The sequence below is a fragment of the Pristis pectinata genome, chromosome 2 (genome assembly GCF_009764475.1).
Source record: "Pristis pectinata isolate sPriPec2 chromosome 2, sPriPec2.1.pri, whole genome shotgun sequence".
NCBI lineage: Eukaryota > Metazoa > Chordata > Chondrichthyes > Rhinopristiformes > Pristidae > Pristis > Pristis pectinata.
Window position 1 is genome coordinate 57,665,963 of NC_067406.1, and position 23,587 is coordinate 57,689,549.

At 39.8% G+C, this 23,587-nt stretch overlaps 1 protein-coding gene across 6 annotated transcripts in view; it reads right to left on the reverse strand.

The window, feature by feature from the left end:
• Window positions 1-22,844, reverse strand: part of slc7a2 (solute carrier family 7 member 2) — a 115,006-nt gene extending 92,162 nt beyond the window's left edge. Inside the window, exon 1 of one of the 6 annotated variants that reach the window (XM_052034028.1) lies at window positions 22,718-22,844. The gene's annotated coding sequence lies outside the window, so the exon portion shown is untranslated. Of the gene's footprint in view, window positions 1-21,961; window positions 22,037-22,192; window positions 22,376-22,591; window positions 22,614-22,717 lie in introns of those variants that run through there. The other 5 variants (XM_052034046.1, XM_052034083.1, XM_052034054.1 and 2 more) reach the window with 5 other exon arrangements.
• Between the last annotated feature and the right edge of the window lie 743 nt (window positions 22,845-23,587).

The window sequence follows — 23,587 nt, forward strand, 5'->3', positions numbered from 1 at the left end:
ATCTCAAACTAGGAGTCATACATAAAACAATGTTAGGGGTATATGCTCCAAAGGTGAACATGATAAATTCCATACTTAAATACTTCCAATCATTTGGAACTCCAAACTGTACTCATCTGAAACTGTGTTCCTTTGACTCTGTTTCCATCCTGCTCCATTGCAATTTCAGAGGTCAATCTTGGTGTTGCACTTGACTCAGATGCACCACCACAGAAAGCCAACTATTTCCATTTGGGTAACACTACCCAATTCCACTCTTCCCCTCAGTTCATATGCTGCCTTTCCAGGCCTCCATACTTGTATTACCTTGAGACAAATGTGAGATACTTCAAGGCAGTCTCCATCTTTCTCACTTCAGATACACAAGTTGATCAAAAACTCTGCTATCCTCTTCTGGTCTCAAATAGCCCTGTTTACCAGTTACCCCTGAGCTGCTTGATCCACATTCACTTCTGATCTGCAGCATCAGTTGTAGAATTCTCATCTTTTTCTCAACTCTTTCCATGCTCTTTTTTCCTTCATAATCTCACCCCTCCCTATCCACTTAACCATATCCAGTCCTACAATCAAAGGTCCCCATGCTCTCTCCTGTATACCATACTTTAAAATCACTCTACCACTCCCAACTATGCATTGATGCATAACTTTGAATTCTTTCCCTGAACCCCTGATTTTTTTTGAACTCTGATTCTCCCTTAGTAACTGTATCTTTGACTGATGTTTTGGTCATTGGTCAAAATTATCTCTTTATGTGACTTGGCATCAAATATTGTTTGATAATGTTCTCATGAAGCAATTTGGGATATGTATTACATTAAAAGCACCACATTAAATCACTTTTTCCAAATCAATTTAGAACTAGGCAAACCAATAGCAGATTCATGATAAAATCAAGCAGTCATTTCATCTGCAGCCAAAATACAGGTAGGCACAATTACTTATACAAAACAAAAATAATCTGCAAGTGAAATGAAAGATCAAAAGTTGCAACAATCCTATGGCATGAACATTGAATTTTCCAATTTCAGGTAACCCACACCTGCTGTGTTCCTTGAGTCCTGATGAAGGGTCTCAGCCCAAAACGTCGACTGTTCATATCCCTCCACAGATGTTGCCTGACCTGCTGAGCTCCTCCAGCATTGTGTGTTGCTCCAGATTTCCAACTGTGTTCCTTTCCCAGTCCCACCAGTCCTCCCAGGTTCTCTCTCTCTCTCCATATGTTCACCTTTGCTATCCCTCCCTCTCCCTACCACCCCCTCCCCCAATCTGACATAATATCTTCAGCTGGTTCCACCTATCACCTAACAACTCCTGTTCCACTCCTCACCTACACTTCTGTATATGGCCATCACCACACCATCCCACCCACCCCACAGGAGACCTGATGCAGGGTCTCAACCCAAAACACTGATGCACTCCTTTCATCTTCACAGATGCTGCTTGACTCAAAGATCTTCCAGCTATTTTTTGCTACAGAACCAGGTCCTTCAACCCACTATGTCCTTATTGACATCAAGTACCCATCTATACTATTTACTAGTATTTGGCAATTCAAGTGCTAGTCTGGATACTTAAATGTTGAGAGAGTACCTGCCCTCATCACCCACTCAGGCAGTGTGTGCTCCAGATTCCAACCACCCTCTGGATGAAAATATTTTTCCTCAGATGTCCTTTTTCCCCACTAAACTATCCTAAACCCATGCTCTCTAGTTTTCAGACACCCAGCAGAGAGAAAAATTTCCCACTAGCTTTGCTATGCCCCTCAATTTTATATACTTCCATCAGGTACCGCTTTCAGCCCCTCCACTCTTAGGAAATAAAACCCAGCCTACAAAGTCTCTCAGAGCTGAATTGTTCCATCTCAAGCAACATCTTGGTGATCTCCAGTGCTATCATGAGGAACATTTATATAAACTGGATGCTTTCACTGGAATATGGAGAATTGAGAGGTGATACGATCAATACTTTTAGGATTCCAAACAGAATAGTAGAGCACAAACTGTTTTGCCATGTTCTAATGGTAGGATCAGAGGATGTATGCCATGTTTGAAGAGGAAATTTAAAAAAAAGTGAGGGGACTGTCAATCTGTGGAATAAGCTCCTTGGTTGTATGAAGGAAGCAGATAGGATCAAATGGCTCCCAAAAAAATTCGCAGTACAGTTTTTTTTCCCTCACTTTGCAAATGGGCCTGTAGTAGACTAATCATTTCTACAATAGTCATTACCATAGCTGTTGAATTATGTGACTGAGGATAGTAGAGGACAAATTAGTTTGAACTTGGTCTATTTCCAACCAACAGTTTCTAATTTAAGTCAAAACCAGAGAATCCTGCAACTTACCAAAGTCTACAATCACCAGAGTGACAAAGTCAGATTATCAGTTGGAGTACACAAATGAGGATCAAATGTTTGTGACATACAAGGAATGCAAACCTGCTTGTTAAATGGCTGCTTGGGCAACATTTATAACCCCCTGCATTACTGGCTCTTGTTTAATATTACTATGTAAAACTAAATGACTAAGTTAATGCATTTTGTAAGTTGCAGACCATTACAATTATGGTACGATCACTGGATGCTCATCCAAGTCTGTCCGCCAAGTTCTTAAAACCTCCAGCTAAGGTATTAAGTGTTAATGAAAATATCACTCCCTTTTCTATCACTCTACTTTCTCCTCCACCATTATCCGGTCTCTTTCTTCCTTACTCAAAACTATGTGTTTTCCACTGTTTTTAACCAAACTCTCATTTTTATTCCCGTTACTTCTTTTTCCCTCCAATGGTTTTCTATATTTACTTCCCACAGCTCTGGTGCTGCATCACATGAAACAGCTAGGTAAAGTTGAAGAAACTGAGCAAGCCTCAAATGGCATGGAGGGGGACTGCAAAGAGAACACAAAGGTATAGCAAAGGAAGGAGGACTGAAAAAATGAATACAGTGAGTAGGAAACTGACAGTTATCATGAAAACTGGTTGCCATTTAAGAAGTGGTCCTTGGACAACCATGCCTTTATCAGTATGACAGACTCATACTGTCATACTTCAGACCAACTTGCTTACAGAAAGGCCAAGTCAGGAAAGGCCATCCATTTCACTTAATGTGTTTCTAGGTTTGTCTTCAGGAGATGACCTAGCTCAATGATACCAAAGATTGCAAAAAGTGTTCTGATTTGCCCAGAAATTCCTCTTGTCAAAATTAGTACATCTTTCTTGTACTCTTATGAACTAATCTTCTTACTCCAAATCAGAGGCAGAAATTAACTTAACTTTCCTGAGGTTCTTGACTCATCTAAATTATCAGATGCTTGTCAGCAACACTAAGGAGCAGGTATACAGCTGAATGCAGAGTGCATTTCCAACCAAAGTGATGTGTTTCCAGGTGTGCAGAGTGCCATATAAATATTGTCAGATGTCATGAAGCAGTACCATCAGCAGGAACACATTGAAGCATCCATCCTTTTAAATACAGTTCAGTGAACAAAGTGTCTGCCATCTGTCACTGCCTATTAAAAAGTCAGATATCAATTGTCTATGGTCATATTACAGATGGCTACAGCTTATAGCATTACTGTATTTTAACAACATTCTCACTTTTGTTACCATTGTCACAAGTTTCCATTCTCCACACTGAAATGGGCCTGTGCACAATGACTAACACTGAAACTACTAAAAGGAACATATGAGATTAAAATGAGTCAACACATCATGTACATTTTATTTGGATGGGCTGCTCAAATGCACTCTTTACAAATTTTAAATAAGACTTACCATAATTTTGAAAACAATTAAATGCTGTTGGAATGCATAATTTGCATAAATTTGATCTAGATTGCATACCACTACCTTTTACAACACTACATGAAACAAGATTGACTTTACCCAGAGTAAATTGCATTAGTGATCACTATTGTGTGAAATTGGACTAGTGCTTGCAATCCACGTTTGCGTATCCTGACATTTTCCTAGCATCAAAAATGCAGCTAATGACAGCAATCGTGGTGTAACTGACATTTCCACATAAAGGATATCCATAAACTAGATGTCTTTATTTTATTTATCTATTGGCATAAACAAAATGATGTTTCAAAGGGCTATATTGTTAATTAAGTACAGTGATAAGACTCTCAGTTAAACTGAATAAGGAACTGGCCCAGAATTCTAAACTGTAATTTCAGACTCTCAATTAAAATGCTGCACCATTTGATGCAAAACAAACTTTTAAACATACTACTTATGTTTATAAAGACATAAGAACACAAAATAGGAGCAAGAGCAGTCCATCCAACACCACAAACCTGCCTCGCCATTCGATGCGAAGGGCTGAACTGTCCAGGCCTCAACTCCTGAGTCAGTCCCCAATGGCCCCAAATTCCATGATCTTTCAAAAATGCATCTACCTCCTCTTTAAATATTTCCAATAATCCAGCTTCTACAACCTTCCGATATAGAGAATTCCAGGAATTCACCACTCTCTGCAAGAAATTGCTATGGACCTTAGTTATCTTGTAACGAAATTTCTAATCTTCTTTTCCCTACTTAATGATTGAAACTGTTGGAAATTTAACTTTGTTTAGTTGATGTTACTCATTTACAATGCATTTCATAGGCTTTTGGAGCTATTCCAAACCTATCAGATTTCAACAATGCTACCTTTATTCATTTATAGATCATATGTTACAAGATGCAAAAATGGATTGAATGATATTATTTCTGATTACTCACAACTTTGTATCATACTTTAAATCAATAACAAACTAATGCTAGTAAATATATAACTGTGTAGAGATCAATTTGACATCCATTTAAAATCCAAGGAATGTAGGTTTCATTAATCCAGTGCCACTTTGTGGAATTTATTATATTGTTACATTGTTTTGTGACATCAGAATCATTTCCAAAACAGCTGACTATCCAAATCCATTTCAAAAAAAGTCACATTCTGCATGATGTATTTTTCAGGTTGCTAAATGCCACTAATTTTATTTAATCATAGATATCACAGAACAAGAGACCATTTGATCTCCTTGGCTTATGATGGTTTTACTTCTTTAGTAGAGCTACCTCTTACCAATTAATCCCAATCCCCTTCCTGTCCATAACTTTTAGTCTTAGACAGTCGTCACTTTCCCCAAAGCAACAGAAATTTTACCTACAATTCAGAAAAGACAATCATTTGCTTAAAATCCTACAAAATTAAATAATGTAAAAGAAACAGGTATACACAAGGAATAAACAAAGTTTGGAACCTAATGTCTGATCATTGTTTTTCAGATTATAGAAATTATTTTCTGATATTCACTGTAGATGGCGAAGTTCTTGCCAATAATGTGGACATAATTAGCCCTTATGGAATCTCTTCCAACAATATGGGTTCATGATTAGCCTCTTCCAAAAGTATGAACTCAGAATTAACCCTTCTGGAAGCTCTTTCCTCTGTACTTTCTTCCTTCAATTGGTTCCAGCCTTTTATGAATAGTTGGTATCAACAACTATCTAAAACTCTTCTTGGAAAGCTGTCAAAATTACTTGAGAACAGCTTGATGGACATCATTCATCAGATTCTTCCTTTGGCTTCTGGCCTCCTGTCACTATGTGGTATTGGGTTATTATTGTCACGTACTGAGGTACAGTGAAAAGCTTGTCTTACAAACCGATCGTACAGGTCAATTCATTACACAGTGCAGTTACATTGAGTTAGTACAGAGTGCATTGATGTAGTACAGGTAAAAACAGTAACAGTACAAAGTAAAGTGTCACAGCTACAGAGAAGTGCAGTGCAATAAGGTGCAAGGTCACAACAAGGTAGATCGTGAGGTCATAGTCCATCTCATTGTATAAGGGAACCGTTCAATAGTCTTATCACAGTAGGGTAGAAGCTGTCCTTAAGTCTGGTGGTTCGTGCCCTCAGGCTCCTGTATCTTCTACCCGATGGAAGAGGAGAGAAGAGAATGTCCCGGGTGGGTGGGGTCTTTGATTATGCTGGCTGCTTCACCAAGACAATGAGAGGTAAAGACAGAGTCCAAGGAGGGGAGGCTGGTGTCCGTGATGCGCTGGGCTGTGTCCACAACTCTCTGCAGCTTCTTGCGGTCCTGGGCAGAGCAGTTGCCGTACCAAGCCGTGGTACATCCAGATAGGATGCTTTCTATGGTGCATCGGTAAAAGTTGGTGAGAGTCAAAGGGGACAAAACAAATTTCTTTAGCCTCCGAGGAAGTAGAGGCACTGGTGCACTTTCTTGGCTGTGGCATCTACGTGATTTGACCAGGACAGGCTGTTGGTGATGTTCACTCCCAGGAACTTGAAGCTCTCAACCCTCTCGACCTCAGCACCATTGATGTAGACAGGTGCATGTACACTGCCCCCTTTCCTGAAGTCAATGACCAGCTCTTTTGTTTTGTTGACATTGAGGGAAAGGTTGTTGTCATGACACCATTCCACTAAGCTTTCTATCTCCTTCCGACTCATCGCTGTTTGAGATACGGACTATAACAGTGGTATCATCTGCAAACTTGTAGATGGAGTTAGAGCAGAATCTGGCCACACAGTCATGGGTGTATAGGGAGTAGAGTAGAAGGCTGAGGATGCAGCCTTATGGGGCACCAGTGTTGAGAATAATTGTGCCGGAGGTATTGCTGCCTATCCTCACTGATTGTGGTCTGTTTGTTCAAAAGTCAAGGATCCAGTTACAGAGGGAGTTGTTGAGTCCTAGGTCTCGGGAGTTTGGTGTCAAGAGTGCTTGGAATTATTGTATTGAAGGCAGAGCTGTAGTCAATTAACAATAGTCTAACATAGGTGTCTTTACTGTCCAGATGCTCGAGCTGAGCGCAGGGCCAGGGAGATGGCATCCGCTGTAGACCTGTTTTGCCGATAGGAGAATTGCAATGGGTCCAGGTTGTCTGGTAGGCTGGAGTTGATGCGTGCCATGACCAACCTCTCAAAGCACTTCATGACGGTGGATGTCAGAGCCACTGGTCGGTAGTACTATATAAACTAGTAACGAATTTAAAATCAAAACAGATACTCCTTTTCCCTTCCCTAAGAGAATGTCTGATATCTGACAGTGCTTAAAGCGGTTTGAAGGTTGGTCTTTATACTTGAACACATTTGTGTGTATACAAATGCACTTGAGCAAATGTGAAAGGGACAATTTTCAAATCTTAAATTTCTGGAAGTGCATCTTACACTCTGGCTACAATACAAACTATGACTTTGGACCCATGCACTCCACTCAGTATGGCTCTCTGCACAGATATTATAAGATAACAAAGGAAAGGATTCTCTGCAATTCCACTAAGATTACCCCACTACATTAGTTCATGTGCATCCCCAACCCTGGTGGGAAGTGATTCTGTAGAACATAGTCCCTTGGCTCACAAGATTGCTGAAAGGTCAGAAGCAAGACATTACTCTCCCTTAAGCAACTAAAAGACACTGTTTGACCATTTAACATGTCAGGTTCTGCCCCCTCATTATTTTCGAATGTGACGAATCTATTCTACTGGAGCTTAATATTTGTGTTAAGTTCTTAATATTTGTATTTGTAGTATTGAGGTAACTTCAGCACAGCTGAGTCATGTGCCAAATCATGCTGTCTTATGCCTGAACTCTTACCACTTAGCAAGAAAAAAAAATTAAATGAAAAGACCATAGGAGCTAAATTTTGATGAAAATACAAGCACAGTGAAGTATAATCTTCAACAGCTGTCCATGAAGCCTTACAACAACATTCCATATTTGGGGTGGATGGATCACACCTGCAAGGGTACATCGGCGGTGTCCATTATGACTGCCTGGCTGTAGCCAGCTGGTCTGACCAAAAATCCTCAATTATTGAAAAATAATGATGTACAAAGTATTTGACAGTTTTTCTCCTAACAGGGCAAGCTGGTGACATTTCGATAGTAGTTATTACCATTATGGTCTGAGCATCAGAGCCTTGGCCAAGTCTCTACAAGCCCACAAATTTTTAGGATAAAATTTCCTTGAGAAGTAGTTTTGAAGTGGGTCAGGAGGTCATGATTGGGTAGATGTGAAGGAAGCTCAAGACGGACAACCAATGCCTTATTTGAGCAGAACTCCAGAATCAGAAAAAAAAAGCTGAAGTATTAAATATTTTTCTATTTCTGGTCCTTATGGTCTCAGTTCCATATGCCACTAGGCTTCACCAGGTCGAGGTGCAGCTATTCATAATTAATTTTGCTAAAGGCATCATACACCTTGACCATCTATTAATCTACCAGGAGCCTCAGCCATGATTGAAACGTCAGAGTCATATAGCAAAGAAATAGGCTCTTCAGCCATCATGTCCATGGTGACCACCAAGTACCCATTGATACCAAAACCAATTATCAGCATGTGGTCCATAGCCTTGTGTTGGTGATTCAAGAGCTGGCAAATTTAAGTGCTCCTCCAGATATTTCTTAAATGTTGTGAGTACCTGCCTCCACCACTCATTCAAGCAGTGCGCTCCAGATACCAATCACCCTCTGGGTGACAAGGTTTTTCTTTAGATCCCCTCCAAACCACCTACTCCTTAATTTAAATCTATGCCTTCTAGTTTTAGATACCTCTGAAGGTGAGCAGTTGAAATGGCAGCAGTTGCAGGGCATCACATCTTATTCTACATAGTTATCCATCCACTGCCCATCTCATGTAAAGGTAACAAATCAAGGTCCACAGATACATATTATGCAAGCACATAAATCACAAATAAGAGATGTCAAATAATTTCAGTTACTTTTTTCTGAGGTCTAGTGACTTGTATACAGGCAAATACTACAACCATTCTGTCCAGTCACACACCAGGCAGCTATAAAATGACAAACCATTAACTTACGAGTGCATGAGTAGTATTGGTTGAGGAAAAGCATAGCAAGATCTGGAGACCAGTGTTTAAACCAGTTGCCCCTTTAGGATGTTCAAATGTGTGACCTCTGGACTTAAAGAGCACAGAGATGAGTGCAATCCTGCAATATTTGAATTATCTCCCAAACACTGTGAGAGACTGAATGGTTTAAATGAGGGATAAGGACATTACAGTATCAGGAGAGGGTATGAGTTAGCAGATCAGAAGCTGCAGAAACATGACAATGAATGGAGGCCAAAAGGTAATTTAGTTTGAAATTTGAATTTTGAGGGACAGCATTTTCCAGGTGAACATTGATGGAAGTGGAGTGGAATGAAGGAGGGAGTTCTGAATCACTGGGTGGGGATCAAAACAAGCTTTACTTGTGATGGTCACAATGAAGTAGCAAGTCCACAAGTGACAGGATGCCAGAGTGTACATGCAAGAAATAAGAGAAAACTAAAGATGGAAGTTGAACACAAGAATTGAGAAGCTTCTCTTTTCAAGGCTGATGGAGTAAAGTGGGAAGATCCTGGCACTGGATACAAGGGTGGTACAAAATGAGTATGTTAAACACAAGGCATGAGGGATGCAATATGGGAGATGATTTGTTATGAGGTAAGAAGGCAGTGTCTTGGTGTGCTCATAAAAGAATGCCAAGAGAAGAGGGAGTTATGAAATTATTTAAGGGATAACCAAGGTTAGGATGGCAGCAAGAGAGTAGGAAAGACCCGAGTGCTGAAAGTTTGGAGTTGAAGGAGCAGAAATGAAGGGAAACATGGCAGCATGAGCACTAATGAGGAAAGAAAAAAGGGGAAAACAGATAAAATGGGCTCAAATCCAAAGTGGTAGCAAAAACACTGTTTAGAGTGGACCAAGGTACGCAGACATAGTATGATCGAGATAGCTGTGCTGTAAAATGCAGAAAAGAAAACATGCAGAAAAACTAGAGTTAAAACTGGAGTCCTGATGTTAAAGATTAATACAGAAGCAACAGAGTGGTACTAATCACTTTTAAACCTGCTGATTTGCATTTCATGACTTTTTCCACCCAATTCTTGGCCAATATGATATGTTGGGTTAGATTGCAGCTACACATACAATAAATACTTATCTTTGTTTTGACCAATCAATTAAATAACAAATCTGAGCAATTACTGATAAGCCAGCTATAAAAATATGCCATCAAGAGTCTTTAGATAAACAATAGAATACTTAGGTAGTCCTGGCACCAACAATATAGATATTTCGTACAGGCATCAAACTACAGTAGAACTCTATCAATCTGGCAGGTTCAGGACTTTGATGGTGCTGGAGTGGCAGATTTTCCAGACTATTGGATGTTATTCCAATTAATACTCCAGAATTTTAATTCATTTAAGATTTTATATTGCACAGAAATACAAGTTTTCCAGTCAACTCCTTAAGTTTCATAGGAGTGTGGGATGTCAAGGTCCTGGTATGTGTTAGTACAGTACAACCAGCACCCAGTCAGCCAAATCACTGGAATTTCTGAACAATTGGATACCAGAGAATCAGTGTTTTACACTGTTTCCTTCACTATCTTCTTTAAAAATGGAAGTTGGAAGTGTTTGTGTGTAGATTTTGTGTGATGAAATGACCCGCACTAAATACACACCAATACTAGCTGGTAACCAAATAAAGATTGTAGGAATTTCATAAATCTATTCTGAAAGAGGCAGACAAAAAAAAGTCCTTCCTCAACCCAATTTAAATTCATTGGCAAAATGTTTAATTTTGAAAGTAAACTAAAATTTTAATCATCAACTACCTTGTTTTTCTGGCAAGTGTAAAATTTGAACTAACACCCGTGAGAGATACGTGCAAACGAATAAAATGTTATTACAGCTTCCTGCCCCTCTTGTTGGGACTTCCACTTGCTACTTTGACCCTGCAATATCTCTAATCAAATTTCTTGGATGGGGCTAACCAGACTGCAGACTGGACTTTCAGGAGGACTATCATGCTGAGGTAGATGTATTGATGCCATGAGGGAAGAGGCAGTGAGCTATTGAATCTGACAGGATTGCCTCCAAATGAAGCTACATTTTTTTTGGCCTTGATCAAGACCATGATCTACAAAAAGTCATGCTTATTGGGGCAATACAGAAGACAAGATCACTAGCAGATCTTCCTTCCTAAATTAAGGTTTATCACCACTAACCAAAAGGATTGTTAACATCAGAAAAGACACCAAGCATAGAAAGATAAAGCAGCAGAAAATTCAACCCAGGTAGTCTTTCAACATCCTTGCTTGGATTTTATAACTGTATGGCTTAGTTAAGATGGTCATTAGAATCTAGGATGCACTGCGACACATTCACATACAATGGGTACCTAGTTACAAATATATTATTGAGTGAAAATCCTGCCATTTCTGCATAATTCCAGCATGATTCCACTGAATGCCCAGGAAAATATCCTGAGATAATGACATATACAGAACTTGCAACGTCTCCAGTGCTTCAAGCAGTGTGCTCCTAGTTGGCAAAAGAGCATACATGCCTATCTGGGGACCGAGGTCAGAACTACACAGAAAAATCTCTTTTGAATTAAGTATGGCAGAAAGATGAAGTTGTTAAATTAAGAAGCCACCATCAACCCCTCATATTTTCCAGACATTAGCAATGGACGTGCAACCCAGCAGAAAGGGCCCCATTTTGTCAAGGATTCCTAATTTCACAGATGGATTCAGCTGCATTTAAGGCTACAGTCACAGTGTCTGGCAGCGCTCTAGGAATGACACCCTTGTGAAGCGGTTTCTAGAATTTTACTATGTTTAGCATAGTTTGTAGTGGAAAGCTATGATCAGAACAGTCTTGTACAATTGCTACAGGTGTTGTATGATGTAGCCACATTTGTGAAAGTACTTGAAGGGTTCAATTTTAAGAAATCAGTCAACAATTGCCATAAACAAATGTTCTTCAGATGGACTTCACATTAAAATCATTTGCGTAGAGTCCAAATGTTACTTACGATTGACACTTCTCTGCACGTCCCAAGAACCCCATCAGAGGGCAGTGTTACAATTTTGGTCATGTTCTCTTACCATGTCCTAGTGCAGCTGGTGTGGGAAATGGAATTATTCACATGATTGCAAAAGGCAGGAATTGGATTTAAGGGAGGTTAATTCGGACTAGAAAATCTGTGATCAAAGGGAGAAAGGTAAAGAAAAAAGTGTTGCATGTATTTCAAGGAAGATGTACTGAAAGACAATGAAGCAAGCATTTTTAAGTAGGTAAATAAATTTATTCCACCCCAAGTCACATAAATGAACCCATTTGAACAACATCTGACAGAGAGACCTTGGTGGAAGAGGATGGAGATAAATTTCCATCAGAAAGGCAACATGCAAGTGTTATCACGAATTAAAGTCCAAATATGCTGTAAAATCCAGTGCTTGTGCAAGATACTGGGGAATTATTTAAAGACGTAGAATTTGATATCAAGTCTGGAAGGCTGCAACATGAAGATGAGATGTTGTTCCTGAAACTTGTGTTGTGCCTCATTATAACAGTGCAGAAGGCCACAGAGATAAGTTAGAGTCAGAATAGGATGGAGAATTAGAGTGACAGGTAACAGGAAGCTCAAGGTCACCCCTGTGGATTGAATGCAAGTGCTAAGTGGTCACCTAACCTGCATTTGGTTTCTCTATTGTAAAGACCATGTTAGTACAGGCACCACAAAATAAAACAAGCTTTCCACAAATAAAGCAAGATAACTGCAATATCCAGAAAAAAAGAAATGAAATGATCAACAATGTTTCACAAGCTCAGTAAATGCAGAATATCAAACTTATCAATCTAAATAACTTTTTTCCAGATTGTAAGGACACAATATTAAAAACAGGCTTTATAATAGCAATTAGCCCACATAATTAAGTGGAGTACCATGTTCTTGGGTTCCTGGTGAGTTTCAGCTCAAAACACTATTAATGGTTTCTCACCTCTGTCAGTTTTGGGCAGGATATAGAACAGATTTTTTGTTATGAATTCTAATAATTAGAATTATAGATTTTAATGAGCTCATAGTTGCAGTTGGAGATACTACATTTCTAAGGGAGGAATAAATTCAGTGATTAGTTCTTTAAAGACAATAACAGGCTAGAAATATGATTGTAGAGGCTAGTTTCATTTGGCTGCATGCGAGTGAAAATCAACTCAACCAGAAGAAAGTCACGTTTACACCTATTTCATGGTTAACGACAGCAATTATTAGAAGTGTGACTAGGCATTTCCTCTAGTGAATCACCCTCATGATGCAGTGCAGTCTCAAAGTCAGGGCCACACAGAATGACAATCTTCTTTTAGGAATGGTGCTAGGGCACTTGGACCATGTTGTTGTCAGACACTCCCAGGACAACATGGTCTTAACAGTACTAAAAAGCAAGGTAAATTAAATACAATCTTTGGGTCAATCACCCATTCACTGCACAGACCCCCAGAACTCCACCCCCAAATCTACTCTGATGTACAGCTGGCTTCCCATCTGCCCTACTCCAGTGCTGCTTGTAACCCAACACTAAAAATTCAGATTGACAACATACAGTACAAATTCCTATACATTGTTTCCAGTGCAAGTAGTACTGTAAAGTGATCTATGAGAAAGAAATGGAAGCTGTTTGTTTGCAGTGAAAAAAATCAAATTTTAAAACTTAATTTTTAATGACATTTCAACAATTGCATTCCAGGTTTTGCTCATAATTAGAAAGTAAAAGTTGCACAATTTACATGTTGATCTTTCATCAGGCTGGAAAAAAGATGGATTCCTAGAAATTGGAATTTACTACCTTTTGCTGCTCTAGGCACTTTGACTGGACCTGCCAAAACAAATTGTGAAATTGGACTAAAACGCAGCACTTTGACATTATTCAGGGAGTCATGCTCCAGGACTTCTGTGGCTCCCATCAAGAGCTGGATGCAAAGCTCACAGCTGCCACGTCATTGCTGTGCTCACTGCCAAATCAGAGATTAAAAGAACTTTTCTCTCAGTAGCCAGAGTACAGCTAAGCAAAGGCTGCCACTGAGGCAACGTAAAATGGGTGGGAAGTGTTGATGGGAGGGTTGGGGGGGGGGGGGGGGGGGGGGGGAAGAGGAGGAGGGGTGCAGCAGTAAGAGTAGACCATGTGCAATTGGGTAGATGACAGAAATGACAGAACCAAGTAAATAACAAAATGGCTGATGGTAAACTGAAAGTGTAGCTGGCAATAATAGGGCAAAAAAAGCATCCACAGAAGCTGAAAATGATAAAAAGCAGGAATAATTACCAGCAACCATCGTGAGGGAACAATGGTTTTGGACCACTGAACTCAAATGTTCAGTCCAGGTGGCTGTAAAATATCTACTCAAATGCTATTCTTTGAGCTTATGTTGACCTCCAGTTTAGGAGTGGTCAGAGTGGTGACACACGAAATCAGAAGGGTAGTTGGATAGAAGTTTATAATGACAAGAAACCACAAGCTTGTTGCCATCCTGGACAGAACAGATGCATCTGCAGAGCAATCATCAATTCTGTGAAGATTCTCCAGTGTGGAAAGAGACCATGCAGTGAGCAGCGAAGAGAGTATATACTGAAAAAATAAATTCACCCATTTCATTTGTATTGAGTATTAAAGAGGAGTGCTCTGTGGGAAAAGAGGAAGTAAAAAGACAGATTCTCCGTCTCCTGTGCATGCACAGAAAAGTGCTGTGGTATGGGGATTGAAGTGCAATCTAGAATGTTGCTTTTGTGAAAGAGAAAGGAGTATGCAAAATGTGTTTGAAGGTGGCATCATGTTGGAGGTAGCAGAATTGGCCATGCATGATCTGGTGAATATGGAGGTTAATGGGGTGGAAGATGAGCATAATGGGAAGTCTTCTGTAGTTCTGGAAGACAGAAGCATGGATGGAAGCACAAGCAGGAATTGAGATAGATATAGAAGCTGGAGAGCATTCATTGAGGTGGGGGCGTAGAGATAAGGAGAGGCCTTTGCCGAGAACAGACTGCTCAGCCCCAGAGGGGGGGGGGGGGGTCAGAGGGGGATGGATATAGACATTGGACACATGCCTCACCGTAGTGGAAGGGAATCCTCAGCCAGGGAAAAAGGAGGACCTACTGGAAGTATTGAGAGTTCATTCATCAGAACATACATGGAGACACTGGGAGAACAGAATAGAGTCCTTACAGAAATCAGTATGGGAGTTAGTGAAGTTAAGGGAGCTATGGGAATCACTGGGCTTGTAGCAGATATTAGTTGAGCAACCTCCAGAAATCAGAGGAGTTCAGAAAGGAAACAATCAGAAATAGAAGGGTACATGAGGAAAGGGTGGAAAACAGGAAGAATTAATTACATTTTCCATTCCAAGGAGAGGATAAAAATGGCTCCAATACAACCATTAGCAAACCAGAAAAAGAGCTTAAAATATGCACTTTAAGCTAAAACACTATCTGCTGATTAAAAGAGAAAAGCAAAAAGGCATGGTAGGGCAGGAACTGGTACAAAGATCTGGAGCAGCAAGTGGTGTCCAGCCACCCAGCAACAGAAGACAAATGCATAAAATAGGTAGTAAATAAAGTGTCCAAATTAAATAGATTATTGTAAATATTGACTGTACTGGTGGCATTCCTAATCTGCTGCTTCTGATTTAATGAGAAAGTCTCACACTTTTGCTCTATAATCAGTGGTAGCTAAAGTGAAAAACATTTACGGTAAATCCAGTGAGACAGAGCACAAGTATTGGTGATAGCAAAATAGGAATGCCAGCAGTACCATCAGGTTCCACCATAAAACCCTCAACTGCAAATGACCTCTTCTCCATTCTACTATCACTCTACAATCAAATTTAAAACTCCGCAAATCTGTTACCCAGGCATACAAGAAGATTACAGCCTATAAATTTGGCCATACAGAATTTGTTTTCAAAATCTATACAGTCTTCAAAAACTCCAGTATGCAGGTTGGAGATGCAGACCATTAAGGGCTAGAATACAATGCCTACAATACCAGTAAAGGCTTAAAAAAATTCAGATGTGCAGTACTTACGCACATTTGAATGTATCCATTTATTGCTTTATCTACTTGCCTGAAGCCATTTTATAGGACACTTCGCAAACCGAGCTCTAAAGGCAGCAGTACTTTTAAAAGGGGCAGGTCATAGGAAGAAACCACGTTTTTTTTTAAAAAGCAGATAATGGATTGAATTTCAATCCTTCCAGTTTCTGATAAGTTAAAAAAAAACATGTAATTATGTGTTGGAGCTGGATGTTACATGGTGGTGGTCTACAAATTCATTTAAACTCTCTAAACAACTGCAACATGTCCAGCATAACAAATGAAAATCAAAAGCAGTTGCAAATGATTGAAATCAGAAATAAAAACAGAAATTTGAGACAAATTGCAGGTCAAGCACCTGCTGAATGTTTCCAATATACCAGCAAAGTTGGCCTTGTTAAGATCCTTTAAGAAAGCTGTACTCTGATGCTAAGCTGAAGGAATAGGGAAAGCAGTTAGTTCCAAGTGGCATGAAGTGAGTTGGAATGATTGGGCAGGTGGGGATGCAGAATTGGAGTTCAATTCCTATTCAGCTTTACAAGATACTCTGGCAAATGATTTTGGTAATGTTGAGCATTCTTGTGGTTGTTTTCCCCAGTTTTCTGCTGAATAAACCTAATGGGGGTGAGGGCAGGTTATGTGCCACCTTACTAAACATAGATTTCATTAATAAGCTTGAAGTAGTAATGACATTCACAAACAGTAAAACCATGAATAATTCAATGGTAATAATAAAAAAACTAACAAAATAATCAAGTTTGTCAACATTTTGGACAGCAGCATTGAAATCTGTGGTAACAACTTTTTTCTTAGAGACAATTTGCCCTCAAGTTGCACTCAGCACCATTAACAGCCAACTGACATTCATTTCCATAAGTCTTTGTTGTAGTACCCAATTCAGATGCAGTCAGTTGCAGGCACCAGAAAGCTGGATGAGTTCTGATGAAAGGTCATCGGACTGAAGTGTTAACTGTTTCTCTCTCCACAGATGCTGTCTGATCTATGGAGTGTCCGCTGGAGTTTTTGCTTTTACTTCGGAAAGCCGGTTGAATTGGTTGAGAAAGCTGGACACATTATTCAGCATCAAAATTGGAAGTGCCCGTTTTGACTCTGCACCACCCGCATTTCACAAGCACGACATGTGAGATGGGAATAGGCAAACTAATTGATTTACATAATACAATTAATTCAATCAAAATTAATTACAGACTACTAAGTTCCTTTGACTTCTTATTGAGCACTTCTAATACTTTTATTGAAACTTGTTTAATACTGTTATTACTAAAACATCCAAAGGATTGATTTCAATACACAGGAAACCTGGTGTGGCCATGGCAAAGGTGATAGGAAAGCATTTTTAAATGGCGAGAGATTGAAAGGTATTGATCAGTGATTAGATGAGCCAGAGTATTCCTATACATGAATTACTGCAAGTTAACATGCAGGTAAAGCAAGCAATTAGGAAGGTAATTGGCATGTTTGCTTTTATTGAAAGAAGATTTTAGTGAACAAAGTAATTGTGCTTCATTTATAATGCCCTAGTGAGATTCATCCAGATTATTCAGTACGTGGCTAGTCTCCCTATCCAAGGAAGAATATACTTGTGATAAGAGGGAGTATAGTGACGTTTCAACAGCTTGATACCTAGGATGGTGGATTTATCATGCAAGGAGAGATTAAGCAAACTGGGCCTGTATCCTTTTGAGATTAGAAGAATGAACTCAATTCTTAGATTTTAAAAATTATTTAATTTTATTATTTAAATAGTGTGGGATTGCAGAACTGAGGTACAGATGGATCAGAGGAGAATTCAATACAAAAGCAGGGAGTTTGTGGCTCAGTTACATTAGTATTCTAGGTATGGTCTCATCAATTCTTTATGTGCATTATTAGTTTCCATATTGAAGGGTATAAATCATTAGAAGTAATTCAGTAAAAGGTTTATTTAACCAATAATGGGACAAGTGGGTTATCTTATGACAAAAGATTGAATAAGCTAGGTTTGTATCAGCTGGAATTTAGTAAAGTAAGAGGGAGCCTAATTGTCCCTTGGCACTTGAAACCTACAAGGTCTTGAAGGGTCCAGGCTGGATATGAAGCAGTTGCTTCCTCTTATTGAAGAACTTAGAACTAGAGGTTATGTTTAAAGAGTGAGGGTTTTTTTTTACACAAAGTGACATGAATCGTTTTCTCTCAGACAGTTGAGAATCTTTTAAATTCGCTTTTCAAAGGGTGGTGCAAGCAGAGTCTTTGAATGTTATTAAGAAATATCTATTTAAAAAGAGCTAGGGGATGAAATCTAATGGGGACAAACAGTAGTGCAGAGTTGAGTTTACTATCAAATCTTTTGAATGGCAAAGCTAGCTCTTTGTGCTAAGTGAGTAGCAAATCTCTGGAATTCTCTTCTCAAGAGGGTTGTGGAGGCGCTATCACTTAGTATATGCAAGAGAGAGATCATTAGATAAGGAAATAAAGGGATACATGGAAGAAAATGGTGCTGAGGTAAATGATCAGCCATTATCATACTGAAGGGCAATGCAGATACATGGGCCTGCTCCTCTTCCATTTATTATGCTCTAATGTATATAGTTAAAGTGAATCTATATAGGTACATGAACGCAAAAAGAATGGGAGGATATGATGGTGGAGTTAAATGAAGTACACTGGGAGAAGTTGAGTGTGAAGCATAAACACCGACATACTCTAGTTAGCCCAAATAGCCTGTTTCTGTGCTCTACATACAACATCCTTAGAATAAGCAGGCTGGCCATGTAATCAGAGGGCTGAAGGTGCATGAATCATTCCAACTGCTTGCCTGCATATTTTCCACCATGTGGAGATGGGGATTAAAATTCCAAGTGTCTATACATGCACGTATATGACTGTTACAAACAAGTTTCCTTCAACAACGCAAATTGATTAATTTCCAAAAAGAAAATGGCAAAATGAAACAGAATGTCCTTAAATGATGTCTGTATGGACAGATGTTGTTGGGAAAGGCAAGATTATTTCCTAGAAGTTATTTAAGACCTAGTTGTGCTTTTTAATTATAACATTATAACTCTGATTCCTGCTTTACAAGCTCTTTTAATGATATCCAGCAGTAATAACCAGAATATACTAATAATAATATACCATTTCCTTGATGAGTCAGCCTGGCTATGCCATACAGATTAGGGAGGTTTCTTGTTCTCCCAATATAAATGCATTGAAAGTGTAAGCCTAGACATGTAGTGCAGACAAATCTGCAGGAGTAGCAAAGTCACAAACTTGAGCAACGGTAAAAAAACTCTTCCTTACACTTGTTACCTTTTGGTTACCCAATGACATAGCACTGGGCAGACCTTGAACAAAAACAAGACCTGAGATTTCTTCGATGATCAGAAGTGTCGGGTGTGAAGAATGGCCACTTTATATTAAGTGGCTATTGCCACTTGTGAGTTACTGATATCAGGGACAAAAGTACAATAAAAATCTATTTTTAAATCAAATATTGACAAGAGCTCCTTAACAGCTTATTGAGTAAATGTAGCCCCAAGTGTGATAGTAGTCATGCAGAAAAGGAAGAACTGGTTCCTAAGCTGTGCTCAGATAGGCCTGTGGAGGAGCATAGCTAAATTTATGTTTATATAGCACTAATGTAGAAATATTTGTTCTAAGCAATTTACTGGGGGAAAAATGACCATCGAGGAGAAAGTAAAAACATTTGGAGATGGAGGAAGAGGTCAAAGGCACAATCAACAACAAATTTAAAGGGAGCCTTCAAAAGCAGAGAGATAAGGGGCAAGGTAAAGTGATTCAGAACAGTCAAATAATACCTAACAGGTGCAATGAAAGAAGTGAAAAACAACCAATAAACCAGACAGAGGAACAGGTTATGATTCAAGAAATACAATTTAAAATTCTTTATTGCAAGGAGTTAAATCCCACAAGGATCTAAAAACAAAGGAAATTAAAATTAATTTCCTAGCCAATAGGAACCAGTGGAGTGGTGAAAGGAACAATTAGTTTGCACTACTCTGCATTCCATGCTTTTTTATAGCATACAAGGAGACCATTCAGCCCACTGAATCCATGCTGGCTCTCAGAGCAACTCCATCAATCCCATTCTGCCACTTACTTCCCTGTTGCCTATGCTCTCTTGCATGCTGATTAGCACATGCCCAATTCTCTCCTACCCAACTACGCTTGGGGCAATTTAGAGTAGCCAATTTGCCTAACAATTGGCATGTCTTTGGGTTATGGGAGGAATCTGGTGCACCCAGACAAAAAACATACATTCACAGAGAGAACATGCAAATTCCAGACAGCACCCGAGGCCTGAATAAAATCAGGGTTGCTGAAGCTGAGGCAACTGCACTACTTGCAGCACCACTGTGCCAGCCTAGTGAGGAATTTGAATTTCCACATTTTCTGAGATGTTTTAAGACTAAAGGTGATAGTGCTGGCATTAATATCCTTCTGTTAGAAAGTGAGCAGAGGGGAATTAATCCCATACAGCAAGCTTAGTTGGAAAGTATTCACATTTGAATGTATATGGAGGATTGGACTTCAACTTTGATGCCTCAGCTTAACATCAGCCAACTGTGCAAAATCACATTCCAAGGTTTGTAGAGAAAAAGTATGGAAGATGGAAGATGGAAAATCCTCAATGAATACTAAGTTGGTAAAAAAAGTGATCAAGTCTGTAAACAAATGAGACAACTTGAGTGGACAGTGAAATACCAGTATGGACTGGTTGGGCTAAGTGGACAATTTCTGTGCTTTCTCATGAAAAAAAACTATCACTACACCTTGTCTAGATTTCATGCAAGTAGCCATTTTAATCACAGCACTCGTTTCAGACTGGTCACAAACACTGCCAATTTTATAAAAGTGGATGCACTGAGCCTGCATGTTGACCTAATTCAATGAGATATGCAAACGAGATTTATTTCAGCAGATATGCTTCTCATTTGAAGAAATGAGACTCTCCTAAACCAAGAAGTGTTGAATATATTCACCAGGTCAGAACACATCTGTGGAAAGTGAAACAGAGTTAATGCTTCAGATCAAAAACTCTTGTCAGGACATCTGATGAAACGCCTTTGACCTGAAACATTAACTCTGTCACTCTTTCCAGACGTGCTGCCTGATCTGCTGAGTGTATCTTGCATGTTCTGTTTATGTTTCAGATTTCCAGCATCTACAATTTTCTCTCAAACTGTCCTGATGTCAAGTGGTAACACACTTGAGAATAAACTGCATTCTTGGACAGTGAAATAAAATTCTATTTGTTGTTATTTTGAAATTATTCTGATAGCACAGGCTTCACTGCAGTTCTCAGACAGCATACCTTAAACTTGTAAACGTGTTTAATAATCACAGCAGAAATTAAGTTATAACTATAATAACTTTCCCATACTCAACACCTTGTTTCAGTGAAGACAGTACTTAAAAAGGACTACTGAACACAAGTCACTACAAACCTCACAAATACAGAGACTATACAAGAGAATTGATAGTCTTGGAAAAGTAAAGTTAATAACAATAATGATTCACCACGAATAATGTTGCAATACATGGCTTACTTCATACAAAATATTGGTTCCCAAACATATTACTACACAATCCTCATTCTGTATATGAAGTATTCATGTTCTTTTAGTAAATTACTTTTCTTGAGCTTATTTAGCATTCTGCTACGAGTTGACATCTATGGTGAGATCTTTTCATATATGTTTTTCCACATGGCTATGGAACTGAAGCAGCCAAAGAACTGTGGTAGCTTCTGCTCAAACCGAATTCCTCCCCATCAACTTAACACTGCAGCTAAACTTGGGACACCAGGCTGATGAGGTGAAATGGATGCCCTCAAGTTTACTTGCCAAATTGAAGCTAGGGCTTTAAAACCCCAGGAGCTAACACAGTGGAATTGTTGGCTAGCATATTCCACTGGCTGGTCACCCCAAAATCAAAATAGACACCCTTGAAAGGGACAAAAGCGTACATGCTGTATTCCCCATTACCTCCCTTCTTTCTTACCCCTCCAACCCTTATCCTCACAAAAGCTTTATGCCGTTACTTACACTCCAGGAAGAAACAAGTACTCCTTATGCAACGCCTGCTTAGGTCTTCGGAGTGTGCAAAAAAAAACTACTCCACCACAAGTCTCTGTTCGGTGAATTATTCCTCCCTCCCACATCTGCCAATCATAAATTGGTATTCAAAGGGAAAAACGAGGGAGGAGAAAAGAGTCAGAAACAATCATTTTCTTTAACAAAACATAAACACACTTGAATATGTAATTTGGGACAAACCTCGAGTCGCCCTTGGCCGATTCAATAAGTGAATTCTTCTGGATGTATTGAACTTCGCCCGCGGCATCTGAGTTTTTGATTTTAGCCTTACAGTACTTTACGAAAATCGCAAAAAACTTTTATTCTGCACTGTTACCTGTGGGATAACAGTGAACTAAACAGGCTTGAATGCGTTCGTCGTCACTGCCAAGAATTCACTATCATACAGATTGCTTCTGGAGAGCATACCAAACTTATTAGACCTAAACACACTCACACAACTTCCTCAGGAGGGCTCAGCACTAACTCCAGACTGGAGGTACACAATGTCACTCTCTTTCCCCCCCCCCCCCCCCCCCCACAAACACACACACGCAAAACAAAGTTTGGAGTTTAAAAACAAAACAGATCAACACACACAAAATGCTGGAGGAACTCAGCAAGTCACTGCGTTTGTAGACAGGAATGAAGCCACCTGATTGCCCCTTTTGTACAGCATTTCCAAGCATCCACGAGTAACTTTTTTTTTCTGTAAAAACGTGTCACCTGCCGGCAAGAAACAGTTCCCAAGCGTTCAGCAGGCTGCTTGTTGTTGTTGCTGCACCGCGCAGGTCTGTCAGGACGGCTGTTCACAGCTCCAGTCCGACGATCACACAGAGAGCACAGAGCGACAGCCGCGGCCACATATAAGGTGAGGGAGCTGGGCCACGTGCACACTCTCCGTGCAACAGGAGGATCGCGCGCGGACGGGAGGGTGGGCGCGCCGCCGCCAGGTATCCGGGGGCGCGCAGCGCCGCGCCGCGCTCCCAGTGGTGGGTGACCGCAAACCCAGCCCGAACCCGACCCGCACTGGCACGTTGTGCACGTGTGACCTTGCCTCACGAAAGAAAACAAAATACTTCACCTTTACAGGGGAAAATTTGTGATTTTTCACCCAACCCGTATCCTCTAGCACTGGCCCTGCTGCCCGCTCCTTGTGTGTGGTGTCTCTTTTAAAAACATACGACGTATTTGATTTTCATAATAGGTACTAACGCGGTCACTCAGGAAAAACAAGCTACAACTGCTAGACAAGTCTATGTGATCTTCAAAGTCGGTGTCTCACGATGACCGAATGAAGTTAAATTGCTGTATATTACAAAGGAGATCAAGGCTTTTGGAGATCATTTTTCTATCAGACTGTTTTAGGCTTTGCTTAAACAAAAAAATCAATGTTGGCGGACAAACACTGGAGACAACTGAGCTCTTCTGTTACCTCAGTGAATACCTTTCTGAAAGTGGTCGCATCTACTGTCAGATTCCACATGGAATCCAATGTGGAAGAGCCTCCTTTGAAAGATTGCTGCAACATGTTTTCACTGCGAAGAAGAAGACTAAGATCCAGGTTTATAATGCAGTTACTGTTCTTACACTCCT